Here is a 12,610-nt window from a genome sequence, read left to right on the forward strand (position 1 = left end):
TCCTATCAAACATGCTCACGCATGCCTGCTGGAAGTCCAAGCCCCTCGCACACAAAACCTCCTTTACTCCCTCCCTCCAACCTTTCCTAGGCTGACCCCTACCCCGCCTTCTTTCTACTACAGACTGATACACTCTTGAAGTCATTCTGTTTCTCTCCATTCTCTCTACATGTCCGAACCACCTCAACAACCCTTCCTCAGCCCTCTGGACAACAGTTTTGGTAATCCCGCACCTCCTCCTAACTTCCAAACTACGAATTCTCTGCATTATATTCACACCACACATTGCCCTCAGACATGACATCTCCACTGCCTCCAGCCTTCTCCTCGCTGCAACATTCATCACCCATGCTTCACACCCATATAAGAGCGTTGGTAAAACTATACTCTCATACATTCCCCTCTTTGCCTCCAAGGACAAAGTTCTTTGTCTCCACAGACTCCAAAGTGCACCGCTCACCCTTTTCCCCTCATCAATTCTATGATTCACCTCATCTTTCATAGACCCATCCGCTGACACGTCCACTCCCAAATATCTGAATACATTCACCTCCTCCATACTCTCTCCCTCCAATCTCATATCCAATCTTTCATCACCTAATCTTTTTGTTATCCTCATAACCTTACTCTTTCCTGTATTCACTTTTAATTTTCTTCTTTTGCATACCCTACCAAATTCATCCAGCAACCTCTGCAACTTCTCTTCAGAATCTCCCAAGAGCACAGTGTCATCAGCAAAGAGCAACTGTGACAACTCCCACTTTATGTGTGATTCTTTATCTTTTAACTCAACGCCTCTTGCCAAGACCCTCGCATTTACTTCTCTTACAACCCCATCTATAAATATATTAAACAACCACAGTGACATCACACATCCTTGTCTAAGGCCTACTTTTACTGGGAAATAATCTCCCTCTTTCCTACATACTCTAACTTGAGCCTCACTATCCTCGTAAAAACTCTTCACTGCTTTCAGTATCCTACCTCCTACACCACACACACCCCCTACCTTTCCTAAAGCCTCCTTGTTCATCTGCTATCCTATTCTCCGTTTTACTCTTAATTCTTTCAATAATAACTCTACCATACACTTTACCAGCTATACTCAACAGACTTATTCCCCTATAATTATTGCACTCTCTTTTGTCCCCTTTGCCTTTATACAAAGGAACTATGCATGCTCTCTGCCAATCCCTAGGTACCTTACCCTCTTCCATACATTTATTAAATAATTGCACCAACCACTCCAAAACTATATCCCCACCTGCTTTTAACATTTCTATCTTTATCCCATCAATCCCAGCTGCCTTACCCCCTTTCATTTTACCTACTGCCTCACGAACTTCCCCCACACTCACAACTGGCTCTTCCTCACTCCTACAAGATGTTATTCCTCCTTGCCCTATACACGAAATCACAGCTTCCCTATCTTCATCAACATTTAACAATTCCTCAAAATATTCCCTCCATCTTCCCAATACCTCTAACTCTCCATTTAATAACTCTCTTCTCCTATTTTTAACTGACAAATCCATTTGTTCTCTAGGCTTCCTTAACTTGTTAATCTCGCTCCAAAACTTTTTCTTATTTTCAACAAAATTTGTTGATAACATCTCACCCACTCTCTCATTTGATCTCTTTTTACATTGCTTCACCACTCTCTTAACCTCTCTCTTTTTCTCCATATACTCTTCCCTCCTTGCATCACTTCTACTTTGTAAAAACTTCTCATATGCTAACTTTTTCTCCCTTACTATTCTCTTTACATCATCATTCCACCAATCGCTCCTCTTCCCTCCCGCACCCACTTTCCTGTAACCACAAACTTCTGTTTAACACACTAACACTACATTTTTAAACCTACCCCATACCTCTTCGACCCCATTGCCTATGCTCTCATTAGCCCAATAGCTCCTCCAATAGCTGTTTATATCTTACCCTAACTGCCTCCTCTTTTAGTTTATAAACCTTCACCCCTCTCTTCCCTGATGCTTCTATTCTCCTTGTATCCCATCTACCTTTTACTCTCAGTGTAGCTACAACTAAAAAGTGATCTGATATATCTGTGGCCCCTCTATAAATATGTACATCCTGAAGTCTACTCAACAGTCTTTTATCTACCAATACATAATCCAACAAACTACTGTCATTTTGCCCTACATCATATCTTGTATACTTATTTATCCTCTTTTTCTTAAAATATGTATTACCTATAACTAAACCCCTTTTTATACAAAGTTCAATCAAAGGGCTCCCATTATCATTTACACCTGACACCCTAAACTTACCTACCACACCCTCTCTAAAAGTTTCTCCTAATTTAGCATTCAGGTCCGCTACCACAATTACTCTCTCACTTGGTTCAAAGGTTCCTATACATTCACTTAACATCTCCCAGAATCTCTCTCTCTCCTCTACATTCCTCTCTTCTCCAGGTGCATACACGCTTATTATGACCCACTTTTCGCATCCAACCTTTACTTTAATCCACATAATTCTTGAGTTTACACATTCATATTCTCTTTTCTCCTTCCATAACTGATCCTTCAACATTACTGCTACTCCTTCTTTAGCTCTAACTCTCTCAGATACTCCAGATTTAATCCCATTTATTTCCCCCCACCGAAACTCCCCTACCCCCTTCAGCTTTGTTTCGCTTAGGGCCAGGACATCCAACTTCTTTTCCTTCATAACATCAGCAATCATCTGTTTCTTGTCATCCGCACTACATCCACGCACATTCAAGCATCCCAGTTTTATATAATTAAGAAAGATTTAAATTTTTTTTTTTTATTCATGCTATGATAGTGTCACACAGTATTATATATACAATATACACCTACATTAGAAATACAACTACATGCTATGAACTATCTTGACTCTAAGGAACAGGGTATATATACCAAAAGGTGTATATATAGTCGAGTATATACACTGAGTGTATCAACCTTTGTTATCAAGATTAAAATATTCCTAAATTTTTTAATATAGGAGTTATTCATCTTTAATAACCTTGATTAGTAAATCTTAATTCTTACAAACCAACTATGGTAACCAAGACTAAACTTCATTTGAGCTTAAATATCTTTGTATTGTGCATCAGATGACTTTCACAAGCAGCACAGTCATGAAAGTGAAGTCACAGTACTAATACCAGATGACTTTCACAGGTAACACAGTCATGGATGAGAAGTCACAGTACTAATACAAATAAGTAAATTGATAATTTGTCTTTGCTAGAGTAGTGTAATGAACTTTAATATTCTTACTAGATACAATAACTTTGGCAAATAAAGTTACGATTGTACAGTATATTAGCGTTTTTAACATCTGTTAGGCTTATGTGAGAGAAGTATTTATTAGTACATTAAAGTTTTGTTATTGTGAAATTTGGGTAATAGATGGATACAGTAAATTTACTATGTTATGATACTTTTTGTAATGCCTTGATTAATACTACATATAAAATTTATGTTCATGATTTTTATCATAATGCATTTTTTTAATTAAGTTGGCAAAAAAAGGTTTTCAATTATTTTGTTTAGGAAATCCCCCAACAGTTCCTTCCACCCACCTTCCTCCCCATAGAAAATGGGTAATTACTTGCACCCTTAGAAAATGAGTAATTATAGCTAAGGATTTTTTTTTTTTTTTGAAATTTTGCACCTAAACTTACCAAGAATCCTAACCTTTGTAAATTTCATGTATAATAATTTAATATACTTTATTTAAGTTGATTATAACTGTTTTCCTTGGGGGTCAGATCTTGAGGTGATCTTGGCAAAATATAGAGGGACCCAGCACAAGTGCTTGTGGAACCTCTACAATGGCTGACAAGTGATGCTGCTCAATTTATGACTATTTTGTTTCCATCCCCCTTCTCCCCCTTTTTTTTGTCTCCCATAAATGCAAGAAGAATGAAATTAATTCACCTTTATTATCAAGAACTGCACAAAGACTTTGTCACGTCTTCAGCACTCTGTGGAGAGGGAGCATGGACACAGGGGTCATCCCACACTCACTAAAAACAATAGACATTGCCCCACTCTACACAGGTGTCCCCGAATTAAGCCTGAATACCTTCCACATTACCCCCCCCGGGCGCTGTATATTCCTACGGGTTTAGCGCTTCCCCTTGATTATAATAATAATAATAATAATCTAAACAGGTGGCAGTAAAGCAATTGCAAAGTCATGGTACAAGGCGAGGTGTCAGAGTGGGCACCTGTGACAAGTGGGTTTCCACAGGGGTCAGTCCTAGGACCGGTGCTGTTTCTGGTATTTGTGAATGACATGACGGAAGGAATAGACTCCGAGTGTCCCTGTTTGCAGATGTGAAGTTGATGAGAAGAATTCAATCGGACAAGGACCAGGCAGAACTACAAAGGGATCTGGACAGGCTGCAGGGCTGGTCTGGCAATTGGCTCCTAGAGTTCAACCCCATCAAGTGCAAAGTCATGAAGATTGGGGAAGGGCAAAGAAAACCACAGACAGAGTACAGTCTAGGGGGCCAGAGACTACAAACCTCACTCAAGGAAAAAGATCTTGGGGTGAGTATAACACCAGGCACATCTCCTGAAGCGCACATCAACCAAATAACTGCTGCAGCATATGGGCGCCTAGGAAACCTAAGAACAGCATTCCGCCATCAGTGAGCAAAGCCAGGGTATTTTTCCAGAATGGTATGTAATATACAACTGTGGATGAAATGCTTTGACATATCTTGAACATTTCTGAGTGAGTCGTCTCTGAATTCATTCATTTTATCGCACTCTATGTACTTTTATAATCCTTTGACTACAGCATTCCGCCATCTTAATAAGGAATCGTACACTGTGTATGTTAGGCCCATATTGGAGTATGCACAACCAATTTGGAACCCACATCTATCCAAACATGTAAGGAAACTAGAGAAAGTGCAAAGGTTTGCAACAAGAATAGTCCAAGAGCTAAGGAGTATGTCCTATGAGGAGAGGTTAAGGGAAATTGACCTGACGACACTGGAGGACAGGAGAGATAGGGAGGACATGATAACGACATATAAAATACTGAGAAGAATTGACAAGGTGGACAGAGACAGAGTATTCCAGAGATGGGACACAGCAATAAGGGGACACAGTTGGAAGTTGAGGACACAGACGAATCACAGGGGAAATTAGGAAGTATTTCTTCAGTCACAGAGTAGTAAGGAAGTGGAATAGTTTGGTAAGCTATGTAGTGGAGGCAGGATCCATTCACAGCTTTAAGCAGAGGTATGATAAAGCTAATGGTGCAGGGAGTGACCCAGTAGCGGCCAGTGAAGAGGCAGGGCCAGGAGCTATAACTTGACCCCTGCAACCACAACTAGGTGAGTACAACTAGGTAAGTACATGCATGCATATACAACAGGCCATGTGTCTAATCGATATTTTTTTTTTTTTTTCAACAAGTCGGCTGTCTCCCACCCAGGCAGGGTAACCCAAAAAGAAAATCCCCAAAAAGAAAATATTTTCATCATCATTCAACACTTTCATCTCACTCACACATAATCACTGTTTTTGCAGAGGTGCTCAGGACACAACAGTTTAGAAGCATATACGTATGTATAAAGATACACAACATATCCCTCCAAACTGCTAATATCCCAAAACCCCTCCTTTAGAGTGCAGGCATTGTACTTCCCATTTCCAGGACTCAAGTCTGGCTATATAAAAATAACTGGTTTCCCTGAATCCCTTCACTAAATATTACCCTGCTCACACTCCAACAGATCGTCAAGTCCCAAATACCATTCGTCTCCATTCATTCCTATCGAACACGCTCATGCACGCCTGCTGGAAGTCTAAGCCCCTCGCCCACAAAACCTCCCTTACCCCTTCCTTCCAACCTTTTCAAGGACGACCCCTACCCTGCCTTCCTTCTACAGATTTAAATGCTCTCCATGTCATTCTACTTTGATCCATTCTCTCTAAATGACCAAACCACCTCAACAACCCCTCTTCAGCCCTCTGACTAATACTTTTATTAACTCCACACCTTCTCCTAATTTCCACACTCCGAATTTTTCGTATAATATTTTCACCACACATTGCCAGGACAAAATGGTAACTAACACACACAGAAGCTAGAGGATCAGGTGTTAATAACAGGAAGGACGCTGCAATGGATCAGAGAATACCGAACAGGGAGGCAACAATGAGTCATGGTATGTGATTAGGTATCCAGTGGGAACCTGTGACAAGTGGGTTCCCACAGGGGTCGGTCCTAGGTCCAGTGCTATTTCTGATATATGTGAATGACATGATGGAAGGGTTAGACTCAGAAGTGTCCCTGTTTGCAGATAATGTGAAGATAATGAGGAGAATTAAATCAGATGAGGATCAGGTAGGACTTCAAAGAGACGTGGACAGGCTGGACATCTGGTCCAGCAACTGGCTTCTCGAATTAAACCCTGCCAAATGCAAAGTCATGAAGATCAGGGAAGGGCAAAGAAGACTTCAGACGGAGTATAGGCTAGGTGGCCAAAGATTGCAAACCTCGCTCAAGGAGAAAGATCTTGGGGTGAGTATAACACCGAGTACGTCTCCGGAAGCTCACATCAACCAGATAACTGCTGCAGCACATGGACGCCTGGCAAATCTGGGAATAGCGTTCCGATACCTTAGTAAGGAATCATTCAAGACACTGTACACCTTGTACGTCAGGCCCATACTGGAGTATGCAGCACCTGTTTGGAACCCACACTTGATCAAGCACGTCAAGAAATTAGAGAAAGTGCAAAGGTTTGCGACAAGGTTAGTTCCAGAGTTAAGGGGAATGTCCTATGAAGAAAGGTTAAGGGAAATCGGCCTGACGACACTGGAAGACAGGAGGGTTAGGGGAGACATGATAATAACATACAAAATACTGCATGGAATAGACAAGGTGGACAGAGACATAATATTCTAGAGAGGGGACAGAGAAACAATGGGTCACAATTGGAAGTTGAAGACCCAGATTAGTCAAAGGGATGTTAGGAAGTATTTCTTCAGTCATAGAGTAGTTAGGAAGTGGAATAGCCTAGCAAGTGAGGTAGTGGAGGCAGGAACCATACATAGCTTTAAGATGACGTACGATAAAGCTCATGGAGCAGGGAGAGAGAGGACCTAGTAGCACACAGTGAAGAGGTGGGGCCAGGAGCTGAGTCTCGACCCCTGCAACCACAAGTAGGTGAGTGCACACACAGGAATCATCTACAAGAGATATTAAACCAGGAAAGTGTGGGTATGCCCAAATGAGAACCAACTGTGGAAAAAAAATCACATTGGTATTGAAAGACAGAAACATCAAAACGGCCTTCATAGAAAACCTTCAAAACTACCGTTAGAAAACATCTTATCTCCCTGATACACCCCGTCAACTAACTACATAAAAACCACCTGGTGGTTCACACTTACACTCGCTCACTCACCCATTTGACTATAAGCACAGAAATACGTATCTTAATCTTAAAATAATGATTCCTAACTAGTCACACGTTTGCCTGTGATACTCCAATATAGAAACTATGTATTGTGCCAAAACAAAAGCATTCACATTCTAAACTCAAAAACTAGTATTTAGCCACTTAGTATTTAGTCTACTTACTCCACAGTTTGTAATAATTTAGGGTTAAGAATTAATCTAAGTTTGCCCAAAATCCCTAGCCATGCTAGGTGTTCTAGTGGCCCCCTCTGTAATTAGTATTTTATTACATGTAAACCACACAATATCTAAAATCTGTAAACCCCGCATTGTAATCCTTATAGAGAATAAACTTTGATGCCATACACTTTACCTGGTATACTCAGTAAACTTATTCCGCTATAATTTTTACAATCTCATTTGTCCCCCTTCCCTTTATATAAAGGAACTATTTATGCTCTCTATACATGCTCTCTGCCATTCTCTGGGTACCTTCCCCTGTTTCATGCATTTATTAAACAAAAATACCAACCACTCTAACAGAATATCCCTCCCCTGCTTCTAGCATTTCTGTCATGATCCTGTCAGTTCCTGCTGCTTTACCCCCTTTCATTCTACGTAATGCCTCATGCACCTCCCCCACACTTACATCCAGCTTTTCTTCACTCTTAAAAGATGTTATACCTCCCTGAGCTGTATAGCCCTTGTGGCTTAGCGCTTCTTTTTGATTATAATAATAATATACCTCCCTGACCAGTGCATGAAATTACCGTTTCTCTTTCTTCATCGACATTTAAAAGTTCCTCAGAATATTCCTGCCATCTACCCAATACCTTCAGCTCCCCATCTACTAACTCCCCTACTCTGTTTTTAACTGACAAATCCATTCGTTCCCTAGGCTTTCTTACGACAACATTCATCTGTGCAAATAAACAGGGATTAAAGCCAGCAACGAACAAGAAAAACCTCTCATCTGTGGACTACTTACAGAGTCTAACGCAATGTTCGAAGTTTTCACAGAGACCCACATAAAGGATCACTTTGACAATGAAATATGGATCCCGGGTTATAACATATACAGATGCGGCAGAGTTTACCTGGAGAGAGTTCCGGGAGTCAACGCCCCCGCGGCCCGGTCTGTGACCAGGCCTCCTGGTGGATCAGAGCCTGATCAGCCAGGCTGTTACTGCTGGCTGCACGCAAACCAACGTACGAGCCACAGCCCGGCTGGTCAGGTACCAACTTTAGGTGCTTGTCCAGTGCCAGCTTGAAGACTGCCAGGGGTCTATTGATAATCCCCCTTATGTATGCTGGGAGGCAGTTGAACAGTCTTGGGCCCCTGACACTTATTGTATGATCTCTGTTACGTTGGCATGTCTTATTACTTTGATAGTAAGGTTCTCACTACATGTTCTAGTGTGGGGTAGCTTTTTACTTAATGGCCTTATCTGTCTAGGGGTAATACTTACATCATGGCTGATCATCTTGAGTGTCTCTGATATCTTTTCACCAGCCCTCTTCACAGGTTATGTAAACTACTACTATAAAAATATAACTGTATTCTAAATAGATATGTACAAAATTACAGCAATCACATTTTCAAAACAAAAATCTACACACTCCATAGCTGTTCTCCCACATGGTGCATCTCAGCAACTTTGTCCTTCTCTCTCTTTGATTAACTCTGGGCTAACCAGTGTTTTGACACACTTTAGTCACCCTGGGTATGGTGGCCACAACTTAAGTTATAAAAACTCACCCCTGGAGCACACATAATGCCCCAAAAAGATAGAAAAAAGGACCCAGAGATCCTGCCACCTCCATGTCAACAAAAGAAGAGAGGGAGAGCAAGGGGCAGAGGGAGGAGCCTAGCTAAACTCCTCCCACCAAAACAAAAGACTGTTGCCAAGCACAATTCTCTTGTTACCACAATTCTACTATACCTTATTTTACTGTTACAAAATACAACTTTATAAACTACTTGTTTAAATTGTGTGTGTGTCTATAGTATAACCTATTATATTGAGAAAAAAGGCTTGACCCAGCTGCCTCTCAGTCCTAAGGGTGATCAGCCCTTATGACATTTAGAACTGAGTCCCCATCAATTCAATATAATCAGGTATTCCAGAGTAACTGTTACTTATAAATACATGTTGGGTCCTATAGCCCCATAACACCCCCACCTCCAGACGAAGTCTCACAAAAGCTAGCCGTGTCCCTCAGGATACGGCTAGTAAAAGGTATATTGCTTAAGTCTGAAGGCAGTAAGCAAGACTACTAGAAATGCTACATATTTCCCAGCACCATAACTACTCTTCACTTTACTGTTATTTACAGTAATAACTTTACTGTTATTTACAACAGATTGCAGAATTTTTTTAGAAAAGCAATTTAACCATACCCATATACTCAAGGGTGTACTATTTACAATTTTAGTTGCTTTTAAAAAAACAATACACATTACAATGCAAGAATTGCACACAATGCCCACTGTGAAAGCCTGCACCAACAGGCCTGTGCCTCTGCTGCAGTAATCCAGCAAGCAACTGGTACTCCAGGGTGGCATCTTCCTGATCAGGAGACGAGAGTAGAGCCAAACCCAGAGCAGTCAGGTGTACACCAGGCAGGAAACTTCACAAAACATGTCAAGGTGTCTCTTACTTGGTGGCCGAATCAAACAGTGAGACTTCCAGTCAACACTCACGATCCTTAACATGGTCAGGCACTCAAGCCCATCTTCCGAGGCCCCACTCCACACAGATCCTCCAAACTTATGAAGAGGAGGCTGACATAGAACATGGAGGGGTCCAAGGGACCACAAAGGCAAATCGTCGGCCGTTTTGTATATAGAGCACACCAAGACACAACATCACATACCTTCCTGAACGTCTCATGTTACCGAAGGTTGTCAACCACTGCCTCAACTCACATTTACATATACACTGACCCTCGTCACACTTTTGGCTCCGACTCGACTCCTTCACAGTCAGATGGCTGGTAGAGAGTACTCAGGCTCGCCGAGAGTTCACCACTGCAAAAACAACAAGGTCAGCACATGACAAACACTATGTACAAAGTACGCACCATGCATCTACATGAAACATCTAGAGAGAGCATCAGCAACCACATTCTCTGAGCCTTTTATATATTTGACTTCCAAATTAAAAGGCTGTAGGTACAAAGCCCATTTTAAGAGTCTGATTTTAGTCACTATACACAGGAACAGGATGAAGAGATCTTGAGGCATATACAAATGCTGAATAGCCAGCCCCAGAATGAAAATTTTCTTTCCTGTGGTAAAATGTTGACATTTAAACTTAGAAGGTTGTTCATAGATAGTAACAGTTCTGCAACCTCTCGCAGTGCAACAACAAACGCCAAAGACATCTCTTTGCACCCAGGTTGGATACATCAAGTTTACACAAATACCATCACATTTCATCTCACACACAAATTTTAAGCACACAATGAACACAATTTGCATTACACACATTAAAATGGTACTGGAACACAGGCCATGGAAATCACATCTTCCTGCCCCATGTTTTAGTTTATTTAAAATGTTTGCATCTCTTAGTGCATAAGTATCAATCTTTCTAATCCTGTAAACCTTAGTTGTTAAATGTACTTTGTGGTAGTCAGTGTTTATGCCCAGGGTGCCATCTAATTTGGGAACCATGAAGCACGGGAATGCCCAGTGACTCTCACTAAGCACTACAAACTGGTGGTGGAAGAATTTCACTTCTTCCTCTATATCTAATTTTTCATACAGATTTTTCCCACAGAAAAATTGTTGAATTGGCTCAGCTTCCTTAACAATTTCTTCATGGAGTTTCAACTTTTCCCCATTACTGACATCCCAAACTTTTATAAAGTTCCAAGGTGGCTGAGCCAACTCTCCAACATTTTTCTCATTAAAACCAAGCATGCATTTCCCAAAATCTTTTACACACATGTTATTTCTTAAATACACTTTTGGTATTTCATACAGATTATTGTTTTGCAGCCCTTTACATTCCATTAAAACATTGGTCTCTTTGAATTTTTGACATAACTTAAAACCCTTTGACCAGTTACTGTGTACATTATACTCATTCTTTTCTTGCTTGGGGGTGTGGGTTTTATATCTAACCCCTGGGAACTTCCCCCACAACATGTTCAGCTCACAGCAACTTGCCATACAGATTTTCACATGAATTGGCTCCAGTATCAGCACTTCCACTCCAGCCTCCAGAGTATCATGGTCCACATTATGGTCCCACATCATCATCCTGGTCTGGTTGATGGGCACGTTCACTGGTACCATCCACCTCATACGAGCCAAACAGTGTCTGAAACTGAGAAAAAGCTCCGAGGGGGGAGCATCACCATCCTCCCCAAGCCAATAGCTCAGAGATTCCAGAGTGCTTCCCCACTCAGCAAATACAAAGAAAGGGATCCTCTCATCCCAGTTGTTAGTATTGTCTATACCATAGGCTTGCATCATTGTCTTGAGGGCTTGATGTAATTTCTCTATTTCCCCTTGAGATGGAGGGTGATAGGCCATTGCAAAGTTAGGCTCTACTTTTAATTCCTTCAAAACATTTCTAAAAGACTTTGAGGTAAAGTTAGGCCCTTGGTCTTTTTGCACCTCTTGAGGAAAACCAACATGAAAAAAGAACTTCATCAAAAGCCTTAAGACTATACGAGCCATTATCTTATGCAGAGGGACTGCTTCCAGGTACCTGGTAGTGGAGCAAATATTTGTGAGTAAATAATCATTTCCCAGTTTGGTCCTTGGGAATGGACCAAGTACATCTACTACCAGCTTGCTGAAGGCTTCACCTGGTGCTGAAATAGACTGAAGGGGAACAGGTTTAATACTTCGACTAGGTTTCCCTATAAATTGAAAGTCATGATAGGTCTCAATATACTCTCTGACAGTCTCCCACAGCTGAGACCAGAAGAAATGCCTGGAAACCTTGGACATCACCACCTGGGGACAAAACCCTTGTTCTCTTAACATCGATACTGCAAACAGAGGTGAATTCTTTGTAAGAGTTTCCTCCCTGAAATGAAAACACTTATTTAACTGTAAAATCTCTTCCTCAGCAACAGCGACATTTTCCTGCACAGAAATTAATTGCACCCTAGTAGGTGCAGCCTCTCTCACACTATTTAACTGATCCATTCTCCAATCATGCTCAGC

The sequence above is a fragment of the Cherax quadricarinatus genome, unplaced genomic scaffold (genome assembly GCF_038502225.1).
Source record: "Cherax quadricarinatus isolate ZL_2023a unplaced genomic scaffold, ASM3850222v1 Contig1414, whole genome shotgun sequence".
Taxonomy (NCBI): domain Eukaryota; kingdom Metazoa; phylum Arthropoda; class Malacostraca; order Decapoda; family Parastacidae; genus Cherax; species Cherax quadricarinatus.